This window comes from Lutra lutra, chromosome 8 (genome assembly GCF_902655055.1).
Source record: "Lutra lutra chromosome 8, mLutLut1.2, whole genome shotgun sequence".
Taxonomy (NCBI): Eukaryota; Metazoa; Chordata; class Mammalia; order Carnivora; family Mustelidae; genus Lutra; species Lutra lutra.
In genome coordinates this window covers 96,903,412-96,928,675 of record NC_062285.1, presented here as the reverse complement: position 1 = coordinate 96,928,675, position 25,264 = coordinate 96,903,412, and the positions used below count along the sequence as shown (strand labels likewise).

Below are 25,264 nucleotides of genomic sequence, written 5' to 3'. Positions count from 1 at the left end.
CGAGATCATGACCCCAGCTGAAGTCAGAGGCCCAACCCACGGAGCCACCCAGGAGCCCTCCAGTCACTTTCCTTAAACTTCACCATCACTCCTCCCAAGACTGATTTTAGAATCCACCCACCATACCTAATCTAGAAGAGCCCTCCAGAACCAAATCAGGAGTCAGGCATCAGGACACAGTCAATATGAACAAGCATGCCACGCAGTCAGAGGATAATGATACGCCTTATAGCAATAAATTACAATCTAGAGTTTCAAGAGATTTCAATAAACTTTTGGGAAATTTCTGGTCAATCTATTCCTTTTTTACAACACAGAAAAAATCAAACTCAAGCACGGGCGCTAACATTTACTGAATAACTATACTGTATCAGGCATTAGGGGTTTTGCTAATAGTCTCATTTTAATCTACATATTGACTAGAGTTAACAAACGACTGGTATCCAAAAAGAACATTTTAAAATCATGAACCCACATGCAAACAAAATTTTCAACTCTGGACTTCAAACCTATATACAAAATAAACAGACTGGCCAGGTGCTTGCTTGGGCCCCCCATAAGCTGAAACGATACCCTACATTAGAAGGGGACGCAACCCAGGGCCTCTGCCTCAGAACACCCTGCTTTTCTCCAGAAGCTTAATATATAATATTATCTTATATGACTATAATTATATGATTATGCTTTGTCTTCAGCTTGTAAAATTATCTAGCTGATTAGCTAAACAGAAATCAATTCTCTTTTTTGAATACATATTGTTTGTTCACCTCTCTCTTCTGGGAGATATCAGACAGCCAATTAACTCAGGAAGATCTCTCTTCCTCTTTTTTATTCATTCCATTTATAAGCATCTCACAACTCCCATCTTGAAGTAAGTTTAATCATAGTAAATATGATTAAAAGAAGGGAGAGTGATCCTTCCATAACCATAAATCAAGGAAAAGTCTTAAGTCTTGAAGTGAAACATATTAAAGAATCTGTGTACCAACTACACAGCTCTTGAAAATACTAAAAAGCATCCAACAAAATCTCTGAAAATTTATTCTGTTCCACCTTTAGACTTTTTCTTTTCTTAATATTAAGTAAAAGACACATAACATAAAATTTACCTCCCTACCTATTTTTAAGTGCACAGCTCAGTCCTATTAAGTATATTCAATAGTGTTGTGTGACCACTATCCAGAACTACTTCCTCTTACAAATTGGAAGCTCTGTACCCATTAAACAGTTCATTTCCCCTTCCAGCTAATCCTGGCAACCACTATTCTACTTTTTCTTTTTATGAGTTTGACTACTCTAGGCACCTCATATAAATGAGATCATAACAGCTTTATCTTTTTGTGCTTCTCTTAACTTCATTCACTAGGCATAATGTCCTTGAAGTTCATCTATGTGGTAACAGATGTCAGAATCTCCTCTTAAGAGGAGACTGGGTGGCTCAGACCTTAAGCGTCTGCCTTCGGCTCAGGTCATGATTCCAGGGTCCTGGGATCAAGCCCCACATCAGGCTCCCCGCTCAGCAGGAAGCCTGCTTCTCCCTCTCCCACTCCCCCTGCTTGTGTTCCCTCTCTCACACACTCTGTCAAATAAATAAATAAAATCTTAAAATAAAAATTAAAAAAAAAAAAAAGAATTTCCTCTTAAAGGCTGAACAATATTCCATTTACACACACACATTTTGCTTATCCATTCATGTACTGATGGGACATTTAGCCACCTTTTGGCTACTGTGAATAATGATATAGCTATGAACATGAATGTACAAGTATCTCTTTGAGACCATGCTTTCAATTCTCTTGAATACAGACCCAGGAGTAATATTGCTGACCACCTGGTGATTCTGCTTTTTTTTTCTGAGCAATTGCCATGCTATTTTCCACAGCACCTGCACCATTTACTTTCCCATGAGCAGTGCACATGAGTTCCAATTTCTCTACATTCTCACTAACATGTTTTCTGTTTTTGTTTGTTGGTATTAACCATCATAATGGGTGTGATGCGGTATCTCAATGTAGTTTTGATTTGTATTTCCCTAAATAATTAATGATCTTGGGCATCTTTCCATGTGCTTATTAATCATTCATGTATCTTCTTTGGAGAAATGTCTATTCAAGTCCTTGACCTATTTTTGAGTTGGAATGTTTAGACTTTTGGACTTTTAGAAGTTCTTTATATATTCTGGGTATTAATCCTTTATCAAATATATGATTCACAAGTATTTTCTCCCATTCTGTGGGTTGCCATTTTAGTCTGCTGAATAGTATTTTTTGATATACAAAAATTTTTATTTTTCGTGAAGTCCAATTTATTTTTGCTTTTGCTTCCTATGCTTCTGGTGTCACACCCAAGAAAGCACTGCCAAATCCAGTGTCAAGAAGCTTTTGTTTAATGTTTTCTTTTAAGAACTGTACTGTTTTATGAATTATATTTAGGTCTTTGATCCATTTTGAGTTAATTTTTACGTGTGGTGTTAGGTGAGGGTTCAAGCTCATTCTTTCACATATGGATATCCAGTTTCCCCAGAACCATCTGTTGAAAAGATTGTCCTTTCACCATTGAATGGTATTGGCACTTTTGTCAAACTTTAGTTGACATAAATATGAAAGTTTGTTTCTGGATTCCCTATTCTATCCCATTGGTCTTGTAAGTCTATCTTTATGCCAGTACCATACTGTTTCTATTACTATAGCTCGATAGTAAGTTTGAAACTTGGAAGTGTGAGTCATCCAGTTCTGCTACTCCTTTTAAAAAATGTTTTGGCTGGGGCGCCTGGGTGGCTCAGTGGGTTAAAGTCTCTGCCTTCGGCTCGGGTCGTGATCCCGGGGTCCTGGGATCAAGCCCCGCATCGGGCTCTCTGCTCAGCGAGGAGCCTGCTTCCCTTCCTCTCTCTGCCTACCTGTGATCTCTGTCTGTCAAATAAATAAATAAAATCTTTAAAAAAAAAATGTTTTGGCTATGTGGGGTCCCTTGAAATTCTATATAAATTTTAGGATGGGTTTTTCTATTTTTGAAAAAAATATCATTGGAATTTCGGTAGGGATTGCACTGAGTCTACAGATCTCTTTGAATAGCATTGACATTTTTAACAATATTACATCCTCAAACCCATGAACATGGGGTGTGTTTAGTTATGTATTCTTTAATTTCTTTCAGCAATGTTTTGTAGATTTTATTGTACAAGTCTTTTACTCCTTAACTTAATTCCTAAGTATTTTATTCTTTTTCTTCTGTGTGTGGAATCTTTCAATACATATAAGATCACATCATCTGCAAACAGATAATTTTACTTCTTCCTTTCCAATGTGGATGCCTTCTAGTCCTCTTCCTTGCCTAACTACTCTTGCTAGAACTTTCGGTACTATGTTGAATAAAAGTAATGAATGTTGGCATCCATGCCTTGTTCCAATCTAGAGGAAAACCTTTCAGTCTTTCATTACTGAGTCTGATCACTGTGGGTTTTTCATAGGTGGCTTTTATTATGTTGAGGCAGTTTCCTTCTATTCCTTGTGTTTTTAATGTATCTATGGTGAAAAACTATTGAATTTTGTCAAACGCCTTTTCTGCATCAAATGAGATGATCATGTGGGGTTTGTTTCTTTCATTTCATGAATGTGGTATATTACATTTACTGATTTTTCTAAGCTGTACCACTCCTGCATTCCAAGAATAAATCCCACTTTGCCATGGTATATAATCTTTTTAATATGTGACTCAATTTGGTTTGCTGGTATTTTGTTGAGAATGTTTACATCAATGTTCATAAGAGATATGGGGGGGCGTGCATCTGGCTGGCTCAATTGGTGGAGCATGTGACTCTTGATCTCAGGGTTGTAAGCTTGAGCCTTACACTGGGTATAGAGATTACTTAAAAATAAAATCTTAAAATCAAAGAGAGAAAGTCAATTATCATATGGCTTCACTTACTTGTGGAGCATAAGGAATAACACGGAGGACATTGGGAGATGCATAGAAGGGAGTTGGGGGAAATTGGAGGGGGAGACGAATCATGAGAGACTGTGGACTCTGAGAAACAAACTGAGGGTTTTGGAGGGGAGGGAGGAGGGGGGTTGGGTGAGCCTGGTGGTGGTATTATGGAGGGCACATATTGCATGGAGCACTGAGTGTGGTGCATGAACAATGAGTTCTGGAACACGGAAAAGAAATTTTAAAAAATTTTTTTTAAATTAAAAAAATAAAATCCTTAAAAAAAAGGGGAGATATTGGTTTATAGTTTTCTTATAGTGTTTTTGTCTGGCGTTGGCATCAGGATAATGCTGGCCTCAGAGAATGAATTAAGGGGTGCTCCCTCTTCTTTAGTTTTTTTTTTTTAAGTTTGAGAAGAACTGATACTAATTGTTTAAATGTTTGGTGGAATTCACCAGTGAAACCAGTCCTTTTCTAGTCAGGATATTTTTAATTACTGATTCAATCTCCTTACTAGTTACAGGTCTATTCAGATTTTCTATTTTTTTGTGATTCAGCCATGGTAGGTTTTGCTTCTAAGAATTTGTCCACTTCCTCAATGTTATCTAATTTGTTAGTAAAAACTGTTCATAGCACTCTCTTATAATCCTTTTTATTTTGGTAGAATCTGTAATGATAAGAAATGAAAGTGGGGAGAGGTTTTCATTTCTTATTTTAGTAATTCAAGTCTTGTCTCTTTTTTTAAATTAGTCTATCTAGCTAAACATTTGCCAACTTTGTTGATCTTTTTAAAGAATCAGCTTTTTTATTTCTATTTTCTATATCATCTATCTCTGCTCTAGACTTTATTATTTCCTTCCTTCTGCTAGTTTTAGTTTTAGTTTGTCTTCTTTTTCTAGTTCCTTAAGTTATAAAGTTAGCTTGTTAACTTGAGGTCTTTCTTATTTTTTTAACGTATTAAGCATTTATAGTTTGCAAATTTCCCCAAGTACTAACTTTCTCTGGGTCCCATTAGTTTTGGCATATTGTGTTTTACTTTCATTTATCTCTAATTTTTTAAACTTTTATCTATTTATTTGAGAGACAAAGAGTGAGAAAGAAAGCACCAGAGGGGTACCTGGGTGGCTCAGTGTGCTAAGCCTCTGCCTTTGGCTCAGGTCATGATCTCAGGGTCCTGGGATCGAGCCCTGCATCGGGCTCTCTGCTCATCAGGGAGCCTGCTTCCCACCCATACCCTGCCTGCCTCTGCCTACTTGTGATCTCTGTCCATCAAATAAATAAATAAAATCTTAAAACAAAACAAAACAAAAGATAAAATCTTTAAAAAGCAGGGGGATGATCAGAAGGAGAAGCAGACTCCCCATGGAGCAGAGAGCCTGATGTGGGACTCAATCCTAGAACTCTAGGATCGTGACCTGAGCCAAAGGGAGATGCTCAACTGACTGAGCCACCCATCTGTTCGACCTATAACCTTTTTAAATCTGAAGTCTACCTCATCTGATATTAGTATAGCCACTCGTACCCTCTTTTGGTTATTATTTGCATGTAATATATTCTTCCACCATTTTACTTTCAATCTATTTGTCTTTGGATCTCAAGTGAGTCTTGTGTAGATAGCATATCATAAAATCATGTGTTTTTACCATTCTGCCAATCTGTGTTTTAACTGGAGAGCTTAGTGCATTTGCAATTAATTACCGATAAGGAGTGACTTCTGTCATTTTGCTCTTTGTTTACTATATGCCTTAAGCTTTTTGTCCCTCATTTCCTATGATACTGTCTTCTTTTGTGTTTACCTGGTTGTTTTATAGTGAAATATTTAAGTTCCTTTCTGATTTTCTTTTTTGTGTATATTCTACAGCTCTTTTCTTTGCAGTTACCATGGGGATTAGATTTCACATCCTAAAGTTATAACAGTCCAATGTGAATTTATCCCAGCTTAACATCAATAACCTCTACTCCTTTACAGCTCCATCTTCACTCCTTTCAGTTACTGATGACCCAAACCTACTTTATATACTGTGCGTCCAAATAGATAAACTAATCATTCTTCTAAATGTGTTAGTCTCCCTCTCTTTTTTAAGATTTTATTTATTTATTTGAGAGAAGAAAGAGAGAAAAAGAGAGCACAGTGGTGGGGAGGGGGACAGCAGGCAGAGGGAGAGGGAGAAGCAGACTCCCAGCTGAGCAGGGAGCTCAATGTGGGCTTGATCCCAGGACCCTGGGATCATGACCTGAACTAAAGGCAGACACTTAACTGAACCATGTAGGCAACTCTGTATTAGTCTCTTATATAGAAAACAAAAGAATTACAAGCCAAAATTATAATACTAGCTTTTTTTCCCCTTTAAAATGTATTAATTTCCTAATCATATAGAAAACAAAAAGTGCAGTTACAAATCTTTGTTACAATAGTACTAGCTTTTATAACTCCCCTGTATTTATCTTTAGTGAGATCATTTTTCCATATGGTTCAAGTTAACTGCCTACTCTCCTTTTGTTTCATCTTGCAGGACTCCCTTGCACATTTTCTTACAGGGCAGGTCTAGTGGTAATGAACTTCCTCAGCTTTTGCTTTTCTGGGAATGTCTTAATTACCCCATCACTTCTGAAGGACAGTTTTGCCAGATACAGAATTCTTGATTGACAATTGTTTTTTGTTTGTTTGTTTGTTTGTTTTTTTAAAGCACTATGAATATGTAAGCCCACTGCCACCTGGCCTCCCAAGTTTCTGATGAGCAATTCACTAATAATCTTATTGACGATCTCTTATAGGTGATGATTTGCTTCTCTCCTGCTGTTTTCAAGATTCCTTGTCTTTGGGGTGCACCGGGATGGCTCAGTTAAGCGTCTGCCTTCAGCTTGGGTCATGATCTCAGGGTCCTGGGATCAAGCACCACATTGGGCTCCCCACTGAGCGGGGAGCCCCCTTCTCCCTCTTGCTCTGCCCCTACCCCCCAATCGTGCTCTGTCTCTCTCTCTCTCTCTCTCTCTCTCAAATAAATAAATAAAATCTTAAAAAGAAAAGAGTCCTTGTCTTTGCCTTTAGGAAGTTTACTGTCATGCATCTTGGTGTGTGATTCTTTGATTTAATCTTATTTAGAGTGCAAAGAGCTCCTTGGATATTTATATGTGTCTTTCATAAAATTTGGGAAGTTTTCAGCCCTTATTTCTTTAAATATTCTCTCCTCCCGGTTCTCTCATCTCTTTCTAGCACTTCTGTAATATGTATGTTGCTCCACTTGACTGTGTCCCACAGGTCTCTCAGGCTCTCTTCGTTTTTCTTCAATCTGTTTTCTTTCCATTCTTCAGACTTGATGATTTCCATTGGCCCATCTTCATGTCTTCTGACTCTTTGCTCTGCCTACTCATACATGCCTTTGAGTCTACTGAATTTTTCATTTTAGTTATTATACTTTTCAGCTCCAGAATTTCTATTTGATTTCTTTTGGTTTTCTCTTTATTGGTATTTTTGTTTTCCACATTTTCCTTTAATTCTCTGAGCATCTTTAAGACTGCTGGTTTTCATCTTTCTGTAATATTACTATCATCAGGACTTTTTCAGGGGCAATTTCTGCTGATTTATTTTTTTCCTTTAAATGGCCCATTCTTTCTTATTTCTTTGTATGTCTTGTGATTTTCTTGCTGAAAACTGGACATTTTAATCTAAAAATAGGTAGTTCTGGAAACCAGATTCTCTCCTTCTCCCTTTTGCTGTTTCTTGTGATTATTCTTATTTTTTTCTTTTTTTCAAATTTGTTGTAGGCTGGCTCTGTGCCAAGAGTCAGTCTGACATGTGCACTTAAGGTCCTGTCTTCTCAGATCTTTTCTGGGCCTTTTTCTGGACATGTGAGGTCACATTCAAATTTTCCCTATACATGCAGTTGTTTTTGAATATTGTAGTCTTTAATGTCTGTTTCCCAAAGGGAAGAAAGAAAAATGAATGAGGCAAAAGAAGGTGTTAGTCCTTAAAATCGCAGAAGTCACTTTAGCTGGAGGGGAGGGGCTTGCAACAATGGGGGTTGCAACAACAAAGTTGGTTGCCCACTTTTTTTTTTTTTTTTTAATTTAACATATAATGTATTTGCTCCAGGGGTACAGGTCTGTAAATCATCAGGCTTACACATTTCACAGCACTCACCATAGCACATACCCTCCCCAATGTCCATAATCCAGCCACCCTATCCCTATCTCCCCACCTACCAGCAGCCCTCAGTTTGTTTCTCGAGATTAAAAGTCCCTTATGGTTTGTCTCCTTCCTGATCACATCTTGTTTCATTTTTATCTTCCCTACTCCCCACCAATCTGCCTCTCAAATTCCTCATATTAGAGAGATCATTTGGTAAGTGTCTTTCTCTGACTGACTTATTTTGCTGTATACACACACACAATGGAATACTATGCAGGTAAAGAAGATGTGGTCCATCTTGTTTTGATGAACATCTAGGCTCTTTCCATAGTTTGGCTATTGTGGACATTGCTGCTACAAACATTCAGGAGCATGTGCCCCTTCAGATCACTACATCTGTACCTTTAGGGTAAATACCCAGTAGTGTGATTGCTGGATCGTAGGGTAGCTCTATTTTCAACTTTTTGAGGAACTTTCATACTGTTCTCCAGAGTGGTTGCCCACTTCTTTTGTGTGTACTTCTGTGATCAGAAGCAGCAAGCAGTGACCCAAGTACAGATCTCTGACATTTGGAAAAGATGATCTTTTTTGCCTATCTTGGCTCTCACAAGCTGTGTGTAAGCTGCACAGGGCTGGGAGGAAAAGATGGGTAGCTGTGCTAAGAGCTGAAGCTGATTGAAATTAATCGCAATTTATAGCCAAGCCTGCTGGTACATGCAAGTCTCCAATAACTTCAATAACTTGGAAGTACCAAAACAGCTATAAAAGATTCTACCAGTGCAACTGTTGCCTAGGTAGAGAGCTAGATTACTAATGCTTCCTATTCCACCATACTTTTTGAGTATCAATATATATTCAGTTTTACCATTTTATTTCCTTGATTATTAGCACTGCCAAAGTACTGTGAAGTTTTTACTTGCTTTTACTGTTTATCAATGCAAATATTCAGCATGTCAGTCTTGTGTCAGGGATTAAAAGACTTTATGGGCTTTTTTTTTTTTTTTAAAGATTTTATTTATTTGATAGAAGACACACCGAGAGAGGGAACACAAGCAGAGGGAGTGGGAGAGGGAGAGGGAGAAGCAGGCTTCCCACTGAGCAGGGAGCCCAATGTGGGGCTCGATCCCAGGACCCTGGGATCATGATCTGAGCGGAAGGCAGAAGCTTAACGAGCTACCCAGGAGCCCCTATGGGCTTCTTTCTATACAAAAACACATTCTGAGTTCCTAATAACTGATATACCACAGCACTCCTGGAATGAACATAACCTAAATAGGTGTCCTGCATTTGACTCTGAAACATGAATGCTTTAGAGACTATCCATGACTTGTTAACTGTCTTTGGTTTCTTCTCACTAGCAAAAGACTTAGAACCAAAAGGTGATTTGGAGGTAGTGAGAAGAGGAGGTAGCTATAGACACTATATGGAGCTATAATCTTGTTGTAACATGGAAGTTACTTTGTAAAATAGGTATATCAGATCAACTATGACTCCATACTCAAGAAGAATACAATGATTTTGTCAGGAAAATTATCAAGAAGCTAAAAATTATACTAAATATTGTCTATTAACACCTTATTTTTCTATGGCAAACTGATTTTAAAGTCTTCATTGTACACTAGACATAGATTCACTTGGATTATCTCAATCTATACAACCACTCTATGAAGTAGGTACTATCATTATTTCTATGTTCCAAATGAAGAAACCAAGACCTGAAGAAGTTAAATAGCTTTTCCAAGGTCAATAGCTGATAAGGAGAGCCAAATTAAATCCAAATCTGACTCTAAAGCCTAAGCTCTTATTAATTACTATTTATAAAAAGCTTAAACCAGTGCCTAGTATACAGTAAGCCATTAGTAAATGCTAGCCACTGAAATAATAACAATAATTTATTTTAAAATGATGTTTCAGATGGCAGTCAACCACTCTGTGCCTAAATTTCCTCATTTATAAGTTTAGAATACCTATTTCACAGAGTTATTGTGAAAACCAAGTTCTAGCTATCAAAACACTAAGAAAAATATATAGTGTTTAAAAAGACAAGGAATTATTATATCACCACTACAGGTAAAATCCTGTCTCTTGTATTACAAAGGAGCCTTTTCCACTCTAAGTATAGAAGCCTAAAACTTAAGCACTATCCTCATAACAAGAGTTACATTAATAAATTTAGTAAAGCTGTCTTAAATTATTCCAATATGATTCTTGCAGAATGACAAGCAAAGAGAACACTGAACTCTATTCATGAGTGTGATTATAAATTTGGTGCTTAGGAAGGTATATTTGCTCTTGCAGTTCACTAGCACTGAGGGTGAATTTGGCTAACACTACAGTAGTTCTGTTCAAATGTAGCCAGGACAGAATATCTATAGTTAGAAGCATAGCAATATAACTCTAAAATTGGGGCACAGCTAACTGCCACATTTAATTACATTAAAACAATCAAGAGAATGACATTCAAAAAACTTTTTCTTTATGTCAATGGTCTGACTAGTTATTGGGACATATTGGTTTCCTGATTATTCTTAACACTGCTAAGGACTTTTTATTCTTTATATTACTCTGACGAAGAGTTAAGAAACAAACAAAAAGCAAGCTAAGGGGAGAGATTTCTCAGTATATTTCTGCTAGTCACCAAAACCAGAGCCATTCTGTGAAAAGGACAACTGCAACATAGTTTCCTTGTTAGCTGAAAACTGAAGTACCACAATCACACACACACACACACACACACACACACACACACACACACACACACACAGTACCCAACTATTTTTTAAGCATCTATCTATGAATATGGTTGTATCTGCATATTCTTAAGTCCATACACGGAGATTTTTCTCCCTTTAGGTTTTTTATTTTACTAGGGTCTATGTTGGTGAACTACTTTGCAATTCATAGCCATCTAACCACACCACCCTCCTTCTTAAATTCTTCAAAAAATCGATTACATTACTTACACACTTCATTCAATATCTGGTACTTTATTTTCTGGAAACTCTTTATGTCTAATCTAAATTCCTGGTACTGCAATTTAAACCAGATTCCTCTCATTTCTGTTTTCTCTGTAAGAGATAAGTAAAACCAGCATGATCAAGAAAAATTAAGCACATACCTATGTATATTTAAACTGTTAACAATTCATTTTCCTGTGGATAAATCTAAAATATTAACAAAGTAACATTTCCTTATTTCAGAAATAGTTGTTTGACTGAAGCTAGCAAAAAATTACTTAGTAGGTAACAATAATTTATAAACAATTATCAATATTAAGGAGAGAATAAAAAATAAAAAATTGAGTTCATTTATTTTTTCCATCTTCATACTGAAACATTCAACAAGTTATTTCCTGAGCACCAATTCTCTTTGCCAGACACTGAGTTAAATGCTAGAAATAAGATACAGACATATTCCCTGATTTCAAGGAGCTTATTATTTGGTGAAAGAGGCAGACAAGAAAATGAAAACGTGATTGAGTTACAAACCCATACACAAGTGCCATCAAAACATCTCACAGCAGAAGCAAAGACAAGTGACAGGAGGCCTCCTGAGAAAGGTAACCTCTAAGTCAAGTCCTAAAAGACTGAAGGGAGTTTGCTAAGGCACGGACAATCCAGATCAAGAAGAGTGCAGGCAAAAGCATGGAAGCATAAAAGGACATGGCCTGCTCGAGACGCAGCAAATAATTCTTTACAGCTGGGATGTAGGGTATGCATGGGAAAATATTAAGAGATATGTAGAAAGATAGGCTCATGCCATTTCATGAAGGGTCAGTTTGCACTTCCACAGTTCACGTTCTCACTTATAATCTTAAAGATGCCACTAATATCTTACCAAAATACTGTCCTATATAAGCAGAAAATCTAGAGTCCGTACAAGGAGAATTTCTAATTCCAAAGAATACAGTTAATGATGTTTTACTGTCTATGACACCCGAAGTCTAACCTATCAATCACAGTATCCATCAATAAACATAAGCATTCTCCCAACAGCACCTAGACTTGCCTATAGATACTCCTTTGAGACCTAAAAAGTTACCCACTTTAATCTCATATTTCACACTGAATTGGAAAAAGTCCTTTTTTTAAAATAATTTTCCATTTTTAAAAAAATTATTTATTTATTTGACAGAGATCACAAGTAGGCAGAGAGGCAGGTAGAGAGAGTGGGGGAAGCAGGCTTCCCGCTGAGCAGAGAGCCTGATGCGGGGCTCGATCCCAGGACCCTGAGATCATGACCAGAGCCGAAGGCAGAGGCTTAACCCACTGAGCCACCCAGTGCCCCGGAAAAAGTCATTTTCAATCATACACTTTAACTTTTAAGAATGAAATGAAAGAATCTATAGCTATACCTTTACCATTTATCTACCTATCAACAATTTTGTGTGTACTTAGCAAATACTCAGAAAATGATACTAAAATGGCTTGATAAAAATAAAACAAGAGAAATTAAAAAGGAAGAGGATATAAAACACCACTTTGCCTTTAATTATACTGGTCATTATTCAATCCTGGAGTCATCTATAACCTTGGAATATACTTATACCCAGAAACACTGGTTATGAAATTTATACAATGGGGGCGCCTGGGTGGCTCAGTTGTTAATCATCTGCCTTCGGCTCAGGTCATGATCCCAGGGTCCTGGGATTAAGCTCTACAGCGGGCTCCCCGCTCAGCAGGAAGCCTGCTTCTCCCCTTCCCACTCCCCCTGCTGTGTTTCCTCTCTCCCTGTGTTGCTCTCTTTCAAATGAATAAATAAAACCTTTAAAAAAAAAAAAATTTATACAATGAAGTCTGTCCATAATCTCTGACCTAAGATAGAAAAACACAACTAGAGATGTGCAAACCCAACAGAAGAGTCACTCTGCCTTAGCTAACTCAACAATGTAATCAGTACCAATGGCAACAATCTGAACACCTTCAATCGTAGGAAAAAGTATCATCAACCTCGGGAATTCTCAGAGAAACTCTCAGTTTAGTACTTTATGCTGTCACATAAAAATATGTACAAGGAAATCAAATACCATCCTCCAGTAACATCAAAGTGATAACATTCTATGTAACAGGTCACAGAGCTCTCTCCACTAAAAATCCACTACAGAAAGACGACATGTAATTTTAAGATAGCAATAAGAAAGTATGAGGCATTCTCAGAAAATATTTATCACTAACTCTGAAAATTGGAATAAATATATTTCATCTTACAGAAATAGTGCATTCAATTTTCTCTAAGTACTGTGTATCAGAATTCCATGTTCATATTCTTCAACTCAGTCATTTCCACATATTAATTCATACAACTGTGCCAATTTAACAAATGATTGCTTACCCTCATAATAAACCTCTAGTTTATACATTTCCTAATAGAGAGTAAGTAGTCCAGTATCCCAGACTGAACTCTACCTATGCAACCTATGAGGTTTCACTGAACAGAGCAACAGTAAGAGGTAAAACCTAAGTATGAATTTTACAGTATTTTGCTTATTAGTAGGGTACACCAAATAGTTCTTAAAAAGCATCTGGCTTAATTCTGTAAACAACAAAACACTAAATGCAAGCCACTCTAACTTCAAACTTCATTCTTTTTTTTAAAGATTTTATTTATTTATTTGACAGAGAGAGAGATCACAAGTAGGCAGAGAGGCAGGGAGAGAGAAAGGGGGAAGCAGGCTCCCTGCTGAGCAGAGAGCCTGATGCGGGGCTCAATCCCAGGACCCTGAGATCATGACCTGAGCCAAAGGCAGAGGCTTAACCCACTGAGCCACCCAGGCACCCACTTCAAACTTCATGTTACATATGAAACTTATTCAGTATCAATCAAGCTATATAATACAAGCCATGCAAGAAAATCTCTAGGTATCTTCACTTTGTCTTTTATATACTTAACCTAGAACTAAATAAACATTAATGAAGGACATCAGAAAAGGAAATAAAGTGGTAATTTTCAAAACTGAATATTTAAATGTATAGGTAGAATATATCATAAATCTGTATTTCTAAACACAGGTGGATACCATGCTAGTAAAAAAGCTAAATATTGATTTATGTATATAAAATGTACACAATCTGCCTAAAGTAAGGTCAGGCAAATGCCAAACAACTCTAAATAACCCTCAAAACGAACTGCTTCATGAATAGCTCATCAGTGTCTGCATTTAATTCAACCTAAGATGCTCTTAAACATGTTCTCAAAGGAAAATAAACCTGATTATTTTCTTATTTTAGGGTAATGCATTCAAAATTATTGTTATAATCTAGCATTAAAATCACCTGATTCAAGTACACCACTTAAAAAAAATGGCTGGTGTGTGTGTGTTTTCTACCACTCTTCAACTTCACAAGAAGCCACCCAACACACAAAGTTAACCATTTACATTAGAGTACACCTACCCATCTGATGAGCTCCTATGGGGTCATTAATAAGCATTGTTTAAAGAACACCTAATGACCAAAAAAAAAAATGTTCATGGTATAAAGTTAAGCGGAAAAAAAGAAAAAGAAAAAACCTGTTCTTTTAAAATGCAATATGGTACCCTGGATTGGATTCTGGAACAGAAAAAGGACATGAGTGGATAAAGTAGGGTAATCCAAATAAAGTCTGTAGTTCATAGCATTGCGCCAGTGTTAATTTCTTAGTTACATAAGATTAACATTAGGGAAGGCCAGGTAAAGGGCATGTGGGAATTTCTGTACTATCTTTCCAACTTTTCTGTGACTCTAAAATTGTACTGGAAAAAAAAAAAAGCTCATGTTAAAAATTACTCTCTGTGCCCAGTAGCAAATATAAGAGGCTTCTCATTTTAAAAAATAACATTCGCACTTATTTTTCTCTCTCCCACCCCTACACACAACACCTAAACCCAGAAAAAAAAGACTAGACCAGAACACACTAAAATATTAACATTTGTTCACTGGTGGCAGGATGAAAAGCAAATTTTTCTCTTTATATTTTCTACAGTGAATTGCTTTTATAATCAACAACTATTAACTAAAGAATATACAAATCAATACTTCATTAAAAACTTCTTTTGAAAGCAAAGCTATAAATGTCAAAGCGGAGCCCAAAGGCAGACTGCATACAAAACAGGTTAGGGCAGAGTGTGAAGAATGCAGTGGCCAAGGGAAACTGCCAGGAGTATTTAAGTAGGCATAACCTAATTAGTAAATGCTGGAAAACTGCCAACACACAGAACTTAACATCCACTCTGAGGCTAAAGGTGTTCACAGCCAGCAGAGTTATGCTCAGAATTCACACGTCTTAGAGGAATGTCCTGAAAGGCTCCTATAATACTAAGAATTTGTGGAGATATATGGCTTGAGTTTATTTCAAACAAAAATAATGCAGTTGGGGGTGACTGGCCAGCTCAGTTGGTGGAAGAAGTGACTCTTGATCTAAGGGTTGTGAGTTCCAGCCCCACACTGGGTACAGAAATTAAACAAATAAAATCTTTAAAAAATAAATAATAACAATACAGTTGGATATCTGGTATACAACTGGCCACTGAGGGCTTCCAGAAACATTCTTCAGTTCTATGATGTGCTCTTTAAGTATTTCTCCTCTACCTTTAACTTCTCTAGCACCTTCCTGCAACCTATGCCCAACCCTTAGCTCTAAGGCCTAAAAATGTCACTCCAGAAAGATCAGGATCTAGAGACCACTGGGATTATGTAATCAAATCTATTTCAGACGTCTGAAAGGCATCACAAAAGTTATTATTCTGATACCCTCAGGGCAAAATATGTTCTAGAATTCCATTAAGCAATAAGAGGGGAAACTAAATCAATAACAAATGTTTCCCACTCTAAAATGACAAAATCAAATACATTTTGTCCCTTAGAAGAAGTGCCAGTGGAATCAGACTGCATTTTGATAGAGTTTCTTCCAAGCTGTAATGAGGCTGATTAACCTGTATCAGGCTATCTGTCCCTACTAAACTAACACTATATGGCCAGTTCCGGGTTTGTGTCGTTTTTTAAAATGTTTTTTAACTCTTTGTTTATGGTCACCCTCATTCTCAGTTGGTAGTACAACAGGTCCTAGAACAGTCACTTAAACATGTATGTGCATTTTTTTTTAACTTCTAAGTCCTTGAGGACTCTATAATTGGATAACTAAGCCTATTAAGAATAGGTGCAAAATACAGCCCTGCACTCAGAGACAAAGGAATATTTTATGTTAAAATGCATGGTATTTACTTCAAGAGCTTTATTACAACAATTTTAAGTGTTAGAAGCCTTTTTTGCTTACTTTCTAGTCCTAGCTATGTTTAAGAAAATAGAGGCGACCAGAAAAGATCCTTAGGTATGGAGGCCACAATAACAATTATTTATTATTGTTAGTATTTTGTTATTATTGTCAATACCAATGGAGATACACACTGTTTTTCATCAAAGCTAAGACACAACTGAGTTTAAAGCTGATATTTTATACACCACTAAGAAAATAAGTTGCCAACTGAACTATGACATGCCACTGATTATAAGATACACCTAAATTTCTATTAATAAAATTGGAAAAAGTCTCTTAGAATCAATGAAATACAGCATACAGTCAATAAAAACATTCAACTCATTACAAATGACACTAAGGGAAGTGTGTTAAAAATCCTTTCTTTGCTCCTTCCCAGATGCTAGAAGATAGTTACAATGAAGTGACAGGATTTCAGAGTGTCCAAAACCAATGTTCTTTTGAGCCTTGGTAAATACTTGTCTCAAAAACAATCTTTCAGGACGGACAGTTGGGAACTATTTTCTTCATTCTTCAAATGGAGAAATGAAGTTAAAAAACTAACCAAAATTTTACTAAAAGCCAAATTTAGAACTTTTAGTTTCTCCGTCTACCACTTTAATTAACAAAGATAATATGCACTCTTTATCTAAAGGTTTCATGGTTTTTTTACATCAGTTTTTACCTTGATCTTAAACTCAGGATATCAATCACACAAGGTCAAGGTAATCCTGAAGAGCTATCTTCAAAAGTACAGCTCAGATCACTGGGGTTATTCCCTTTGAGCACAACTTACGATAAAATATAATTTTAAAGCAATGGTGGAATCTTTCTTTTTTAAGGGCAAGTGTGGAGAAACAAATGTCTACAGAAAAGAGAATTTCTAAGATGTTTTACTCTGTCTCACTTTCCCAGTATTTTTTCACCAGCACTGGCTGAAAGCTATCACTTTACTCCTTTTAAAAAAAGAAATCTGTGAACTTAATTAATTCAACAGTTAGCTACAAAGAACTATTAGTCTCATATAATTAGGTACATGTAACATTCTTGTCAAAGCCTCTACATGCCAACTGCAAATGTGAATTCTCAAACTAGAACCCTGCTAAATAAGGTAGAATGCAGTGAAGGCAAGATCTTAATTCTCACATAATTGATAAATGGCCTACGACAGCTCTGCTGTCTTAATATATTTTAATATACCATATCAAAATCTAAAATACAAGGCTTTGCTTTTAGCATGCTAAATTACTCCAGCAGAAGATAGTATCAATCTCTGATAATGCCAGCAAGGCAGGATGACAGAATGAAAATACCATGGGCTTTAGGGCAACAGAAATCTGAACTCTTACTTAACGTTTCTGAATTTATGTTTCCCCATAGGCAAGTTAAAAACACCACCACTACCTACCTCATATGGTTGTTACAGGTTTGGAGTAGGTGGCAGGGTCTGAATTAGAGTAGTGAACAATGAAAATGGAGAAAGATGGATTAGAGCAAAATATAAACATGAGCATCAATAACATTTGATGACTGATTAAACTGGGAAGGAAAGCAAGACTCAAGGTATGTACACATTCACTGACCTGGGCTGGGGAACACAGGAAGGACACAAGGTTAAGAGAAACAGGTAAGCTCAGTTTTGAACACATTGTGATGCCTATGGGATATCCAAGTGGGAAAGAGATCTGAGCTGGAGATAGAAATCTACATCGTCAACTTATGGATGCAAGGCATGAGACAAGAGGAGTCTGCCCAGTGAAAAGAAAAGTAAGACCTACAGAAACTCAGAAATACCAGTATTTGAGGGGACTGCAAAGGAAGGGAAGTTCCACAAAAGAGACTGGACAGGCACTGTACAAGAACCCAAAAGAAAATCTCGAAGAGGGTGCTATCACAAAAGCCTAGGAAATACAATGATTCAAGGTGAGATGGGGTAAGAAACAGTCTCACTGGAAAGACTGTAGAAACTATGTAAAGTTAGTTTGAAGAAAAGAATATTTAGCAGTAAGGATAAGCAGAGCAGAAACAGTCAGCTGTCATCAAATTTCTTTCTGCTTCATGGAGTAACAGACTTCACTTACTCCTGAAACAGAAATCGGACCAAAACACAGAAGTCTGTGAGAATAAAACAGACTTCATCTTCTAAAAGGAATTGCGTTTCCAGTCACTAGCAAGGTTCAATAGATTCCACTACTGGTCAAGAAAGGGATGAATTGAAGTAGTTTCCAAGGACTAAACTAAATCCGAACACCTGCATTAAAAGGACAAAGGGAAAGATATGGCAAAAAGGTTTTTTAATATTTAGTAATATAAAGTAATGGTTCTATGAAGTCTTGAAAATCATTTCCAATTAATTCTAAGTAAAACGCATAAAAAAGAGAAAGGTGTTTTTTAAAAGATTGATTTAACTTAGAGAGACAGCATGTGCATGTGAGCAGGGAGGAGGGACAGAAAAAGAGGGAGAGAGAATCTCAAGCAGACTCCCTGCTCAGTGCAGAGCCTGACATGGGGCTGAGTCGCATGACCCAGAGATCATGACCTAAGCTGAAAATCAAGAGTCAGACCCTAACTGACTGAGCCACCCAAGGCACCCTAAGAAAGGCATTTTTAACCTTGTAAGTCCAAAGTAAAACATTTAATATGATATAAAAACTTTTAGAAAGTTGTCCAAATGGTGGCATAGGAAGAGCCTGAACTTACTTCCTCCCATGAACATACCAAATCTACAGCTACCTATAAAAAATTCCCACTAAGAAAGAACTGAAAACTAGCCATCTGAACAGCTCCCCCCAAAAGGGATAAAAGGGCCACATCAAGTTAGGTAAGTGAGGGACAGACATGGTCTCACCAACTATTCTACCTTCTCACCCCAACCCCACAACCACCCACAGCAAGTCATCTCATAGTCTGAAGCCTCAAGCCTCTCCCCAGGGAATGAAAAGTCTGTGCCCCACTTCAGGCACCCCAACCCCCCTATACCAGAGACAAGTCCCCAAAGACATCTGGCTCTGGAAACCAAAAGGGTTTATGTCCAGGGGACCTGGAGAGCTGTGAGGTTCTGAGGTACTCCTTTTGAGGGACTTGTGTACAGACTCACTTATCCCTGGATCCAGTGTAAAAGCAGCAGTTTGAGAGGTAACTGAATTGTATGTGAAGGAGATTTATTTACTAATCTTAAAAGTTATCTGCTGGAGAAGCAAGAACCAGTTGGGAGTGTCTCTGGGCAGAGAGGTACCAGCAAGTGCCATTTTTGTACTCTCCCTCTACCTTACCAGGGCAGGCAGGCACATGCAGACAGAGCCTTGCCAAAGCCATGGGCATGCCCCACCCCCAAAGTTCTTTCCTTGCCTTGCTAAAACTGCAGGCTTATTCTACCCTTGGCACTCTCTAGCCGTCTCATAAAACCCACAGGTGAGCACAGTCCATACAGTGGATGCCCCTTGACCACCTCGCCCCAGTAGCCAAAAGGGCCTGCATTTCTGGGCTCCACAGGACTATAAAAGTCAGAAAGACAGTTCTAGGCAGGTTATTATACCCAAGGCACTACACAAACAGCAAACAGAAACATACCCTCGGTACCAAGAGGTACAGGCTTCAGTTCTGCCACACACTTATTACAGAGGTGCTCTCAGGAAATGTAAGCCAGGGAGGCACCATCTGTGCACCCTCTCTGGGCTGTACCACAGATCGCTGGTACTTCCCAAAAACGAGCTTACAGACTCCTCTGAAGCCCTGATTTTTCAACTGTGGCCCGGGGGATACCTCCAGAACTGCTGTTCTGGAAGTCAGCAGGGTTTATGACTGCAGTCCCTCAGTACTGTATATATTTGCATACTTTAAAAGCTGGAGGATCTGGCTCCCAATTGGCCTGAAACCAGGTACTGATTGAGATCATTCCCTCTGGAACACTGGCAGGTCTTGGCACATCCTCATCAACTAGGACCTGTTGAGAATAAATCAGGCTACTCAGACAATCACAAAGGTTTGAGAAACAACCAAGAGCTAGAGCAAGGTTGAACAATAGGTTCATCTAGGTTCATCATCTACACAAGGCCACTCCTTCAAGACTGGGAGAGATAGGTCATTTACCTACTACATAGAAACAAATGCAGAAAAACAAGCAAAATGAGGAGACAAAGGAATATGTTCCAAATGAAAGAACAAGATAAAGCCCCAGGAAAGACCTTAATGAAACAGAAATAATTTATCTGATAAAGAGTTCAAAGTAATGGTCATAAAGAAACTCACCAATCAGAAGAAGAATGAATGAGCACAGTGAGAACTTCAACAAAGAGGCAGAAAATATAAGAAAGTACCACACATTAAGTCACCAAGATGAAGTATATACTAAACTGAAAAACACACTAAGAAGGGTTCACCAGCAGACTAGATGAAATGGAAGAAAGGATCAGTAACTTGTAAGACAGAGTAGTGAAACTCAACCAAACAGAGCATCAATCAATTAAAAGTGAGGAGAGCTTAAGAGACTAGTAAGACAAAAGCAAGTCAACACTCATATTATAAATGTCCCAGAAGGAGATGAAAGAAAAAGGGGCAGATAACTCATCTGAAGAAATAACGGCTGAAAGCTTCCCTAGCCCGGAGACAGAAACAAACATCCAGGTATAGGAGGCACTAAGAGTTCTAAATAAGATGAACCCAAAGCAATCCACACCAAGACATATTGTAATTAAAATGTCAAAAGTTAAAGATAAGGAATCTTAAAAGCAGTAAGAGAAAAACAACTTGTTACATACCAAGGGAACCCCCATAAGACTGAATTTTCAGCAGAAACTCTACAGGCCAGAAGAAAGTGGCATGATATATCCAAAGTGCTGAAAAGAAGAAAGTTCCAACAAAGAATATTCTACCTAGCAAGGTTATCATTCAGAATTCAAGGAGAGATAACAAGTTTTCCAGAGAGGCAAAAGCTAAACGGACCTTTTAAGAAATGTTAATGGGACTTATTCAAACTGAAAAGAATAAGAGAAGAATAACTAATAAGAAAACACAAACTAAAACTCTCATTGGTAAAGGTGAAAATATAGTAAAGTTGGTAGATCAACCACTTATAAGCTAGAATGAAGTTCAGAAGACAAAAGCAGTAAAATTAATTATAACTATGATAATTTGTTAAGGCATACAACAAAATAAAAGATGTAAAATATGACATCAGGGGCGCCCAGGTGGCTCAGTTGGTTAAGCGGCTGCCTTTGGATCGGGTCATGATTCCAGGGTCCTGGGATCAAGTCCCGCATCGGGCTCCCTGCTCAGCAAGAGAGCCTGCTTCTCTCTCTCCCCCTCTCGCTGCTGCTCTGCTTACTTGTGCTCTCTCTCTAGCTCTCTATCAAATAACAAATAAAATATTTAAAAAATATATGACATCAAAAAACTGTAATAGAGCCACAAAAGATAATGAAAAAAAGTTTAAACACAACACTAAAGAAAGATATCAAAACACAAGGGAAGAGAGCAAGAGAAGAAGAAAGGATGAGAGAAGAACTGCAAAAACAGCCAGAAAACAATTAATAAAATGGCAATAAATACATATCTACCAATAATTATTTTAAATGTAAGTAAACTAACTTCTCCAATCATAAGACAAAGAATGGCTGAATAGACTTTTTTTTTTTTTAAAGACTCATCTATATGTTGCCTACAAAAGACTCACTTCAAATCCTAAGACATACAAAAACTGAAAGCAAAGGGATGGGAAAAGACATTCCATGCACATGAAAACAGAAAGAAGGCTGGTGTAGCCATACTCTGATCAGACAAACCAGACCTTAAAACAAAACGTGTAATAAAAGACAAGGGTATTACATAATAATATAGGGATCAATGCAACAGAAAATATAACATTTGTGAATATTTGTGCACCAGCATAGGATCACCTAAATATAGAGAGAAAGTATTAACAGTCCTAAAGACAGAAATCAACAGCAATACAGTAATAGCAGGGGATTTTATATCCCACTTGTATCAATGGATAGATCATCCAGACAAAAAGGAAACATTTATTTAAATGACACATTAGACCAGATGGACTTAATAGATACATACAGAGAACATTCTACCCAAAAGCAGCAGAATACACATTCTTCTCAAGTGCACAGGGAACATTCTCCAAGATAAATCATATCTTGGGCCACAAAACAAATCTTAACAAATTTAAGATGACTGAGGGGAACCTGGGTGGCTCAGTGGGTTAACTGTCTGACTTCACTCAGATTATGATCTCAGGGTCCTGGAGGAGAGACACGATGGTGGTGGGAGGGATGTCCCTGCTTAGCAGGGAGTCTGCTTCGCCCTTTCCTTCTGTCCCTCCCCCCAGCTTGGGCACTCTCTATCAAATAAATAAATAAAATCTTAAAAAAAAAAGTTAACAGGACTGAAATAATAAGCATCTTTTTCAACGACAATGGTATGAAACTAGAAATCAGTTAAGAAGAAATTGGAAAAATCACCAATGTGTGACAATTAAACAACATGCCATTGAGCCACCAAAGGTCAATGAAGATATTGAAGAGAAAATTTTAAAAATACCTTGAAATAAATGAAAATGGAAATTCAACCTTCCAAAATCTGTGAGATACAGCAAAAGCAGTTCTAACGGGGAAGTTCACAATGATACAAGCCTACTTCAAGAAACAGAAGAACTATCAATCTAATTCCATACCTAAAGGAACTTGGGGGGAAAAAAAGAACAAAGCTCAAAGTTAATAGAAGGAAGGAAATAATAAAGACCAGAGCAGAAATAAATGAAAGAGAGACTAAAAAATACAATAGGAAAAAAAAAAAAAATCAATGAAACTAAGGGCTAGTTCTTTGAAAATATAAAAAAAAACTTTAACCTAGACTCACCAAGAAAAAGGCTCAAATAAAATTAGAAATGAAAGAAAAGTTACAACTGACACCACAGAAATACAAAGGATCATAAGAAACTACTGAAAGAACAATTATGAACAATTATAATCCAACAAACTGGACAAAGAAAAAATGGATAATTTTAGAAACACAACTTCCAAGACTAAGTCAAAAAGAAACAGAAAATCTGAATAGACCAATTACTAGTAAGAAGATTGAATCAGTAATGGAAAACCTCCCAATGAACAAAGGTACAGGACCAGACTTCAGTGGTAAATTCTACCAAACATTCAAAGATGACATTAAAACGTTATCATTTTCAAACTCTTCCAAAAAGCTGAGGAGGAGGGAATGCTTCCAAACTCATTTACAAGGACAGCATTATGATGTACTAAAACCAAAATCAAAATCACCACAAAAAAGGAAGTTACAGGCCAATATCCATAATGAACATAGATGCGAAAATTCTCAACAAAATATTAGCAAACCGAACTCAAAAATATTAAAAGGATCGTGCATCATGATCAAGTGGGATTTATTCCAAGGATGCAAAGATGGTTAAAATTTGCAAATCAAGCAATATGATACGCCACAATAACATGCTAACAGATGGAAAACAGACTCATATCATAACTTTGTGCTGTATAAAATATCAAATTATGTTGTATATCTGAAACTAATAGATTCTATGCCAATTTTACCTCAATTTAAAAAAAAACTTTTGGGGCACCCCTGGCTGGCTCAGTCAGTGGAGCATGCGACTCTTGATCTTGAGGTTGTGAGTTCAAGCCCCATAATGAGTGTAGACATTATTTTTAAAAATAAAATCTTAAAAAAAAAACAAAAAACTTGTAAGCCTTAACCAATTTTTACGGTTGATTTTTAGCCATAATAATCCTGTTTAATGTCATCAAAACCTATCCAACTGAGTTTTCATAACTTCTACTACTAAAAAAGTAATTTTTTCTCTTCTTTTTAAAGCCCAAGCACATGAGTTTGTTTGTTGGCTTGCTTGTTTTTAATGGCAGAATTTAAAAGTTATTTGCAATTCTGGCCATTTTCCATTTGACCCTCCAGAGCCACTCTGCTCTGTTCCCTGAAAGCCTGACCTGCATGGAATGCCAACAGACCAGGCTGGCTGTGACTCCATTCCCCCATAGCTTTTCTGATGGCTCCTATCAGGCAACCCCCTCCTGTAAGTATGGTTCTTGCTGGTTCATCTGCTCCCCTGTCCCTCTCAGATCTAGAAGTGGTAACAGCTTCCTGCTATTGCTAACTAGCCTGCTCATCTTTCTTGCTGGTTTCCTTTAATGTGCCTACACTTTGCAAATAAGCCCATCACTGAATTCTTTTCTATTATACTTGCCAGTGTCCTGTTTCCTGCCAGAACACTGACTGATACAAGCTGCTACTGATGTTTTCCATACAGTAATTATGTATTGCCCTCTAACCACTGGAGAAAACACCTTATGAGAAAAGAGCCATGGTCACCAGCTTTTATGTTTCTTACTCAAACCAATTAAAATACCTAAAAATAGAAAATAAGAATTACCAACCTAAAAGTAATTAAAAGGGAAAAAGATCTTTTAATGAATTTTTAGGATTAAAAAAATCTCTTTAACTTTATTGAATTTTATTATGATTAATAACCCCAAATCTTGTAGTCATCCTTGACACTCTCTCACTTTCCAATCTATTAATCCTTTTCAATCTATCTTCAATATATCCCAATTTCAAACACTGCTTACCCTCCCTACCACTGATTCTCTGGCTTAAGTTACCACCATTTGTCTGAATTTTTGAAATAGGCGTCTAATTAATCTCTGCCTCAGCTCTTGTCCTGGTTCAGTCTTCTCTCAACAGAGCAACCAGATTAATTCTATCAAAAAGCGTTACTGAAATTTTCTTCAATGGTTAAAAAATCATGACTCATACATAAAGTAAAATAATATATCCAAGATATTATTTTTCATTAGTTAATAAGGGAGTCATTAAAATGTTACAACTGGTTCAAAGAAAAATTCCAAGAACTACAAACACACAAAGAACAGGAATTCTGGTGTAAATTTACAATTGATGTAAAATGGGTCTATTTACAGGGCAATAACCAATTGT

At 37.1% G+C, this 25,264-nt stretch overlaps 1 protein-coding gene across 5 annotated transcripts in view; it reads right to left on the bottom strand.

Moving 5' to 3' along the window:
- The window catches only part of FRS2 (fibroblast growth factor receptor substrate 2), a 116,082-nt gene that overhangs the window by 16,989 nt on the left and 73,829 nt on the right, over positions 1-25,264 (bottom strand). For 3 of the 5 annotated variants that reach the window (XM_047740711.1, XM_047740710.1, XM_047740709.1), the window contains one exon: positions 11,017-11,121. The exons of 1 other annotated variant lie outside the window; for it this stretch is intronic. The gene's annotated coding sequence lies outside the window, so the exon portion shown is untranslated. Of the gene's footprint in view, positions 1-11,016; positions 11,122-17,690; positions 17,710-25,264 lie in introns of those variants that run through there. One more of the 5 variants, XM_047740714.1, reaches the window with a different exon arrangement.